At 48.5% G+C, this 650-nt stretch overlaps 1 protein-coding gene across 2 annotated transcripts in view; it reads right to left on the bottom strand.

Annotated features, from left to right (window-relative positions):
* The window catches only part of ARFGEF1 (ARF guanine nucleotide exchange factor 1), a 103,234-nt gene that overhangs the window by 101,650 nt on the left and 934 nt on the right, over window positions 1–650 (bottom strand). The gene's annotated exons all lie outside the window — the stretch shown is intronic.

Raw genomic sequence — 650 nt, 5'->3', positions numbered from 1 at the left:
CACTACAACCAGTCTGTGCCCAGCCCCACGCCACACTACAACCAGTCTGTGCCCAGCCCCACGCCACACTACAACCAGTCTGTGCCCAGCCCCACACCACACTACAACCAGTCTGTGCCCAGCCCCATACCATACTACAAACAGTCTGTGCCCAGCCCTACAGCCAATTGTTACCAATACATTCACAATGTGCCCAACCTTGCACAGTATTACAACTAGTACATTACCATTTGTACCCAACCTACACTTCATTACTGCCAGTACCCTTCCGCCCAACAGTCCAATATTATCAGTACATTTGTTAGTAAGTGTCCAATACTACACCAGCACATTTCCATTATGTACCCAGTCCTTCACCATAGTACCAGGCCAATCCCAGTACTACTCGATACCAGCACATTCCCAGTCCTACACCTCAATACTAACAGTAAACTTCCCATTATGTGTCCACCAGACCCCTCATTATTACCATTATATTCCTAGTATGTACCCACCCTTACACATCATTGCAACCAGTATAGACCCAGTCTATGCCCACCCTACCCCTCATTATTCCCAATCTGTGCCCACCCTACCCCTCATTATTCCTAGTCTATGCCCACCCTACCCCTCATTATTCCAACTGTGCCCACCCTACCCCTCATTATTCC

Source organism: Pyxicephalus adspersus, chromosome 5 (assembly GCF_032062135.1).
Source record: "Pyxicephalus adspersus chromosome 5, UCB_Pads_2.0, whole genome shotgun sequence".
Lineage (NCBI taxonomy): Eukaryota > Metazoa > Chordata > Amphibia > Anura > Pyxicephalidae > Pyxicephalus > Pyxicephalus adspersus.
Note: the sequence above shows the minus strand (reverse complement) of the source record. Positions and strands in the feature narration are given on the sequence as shown.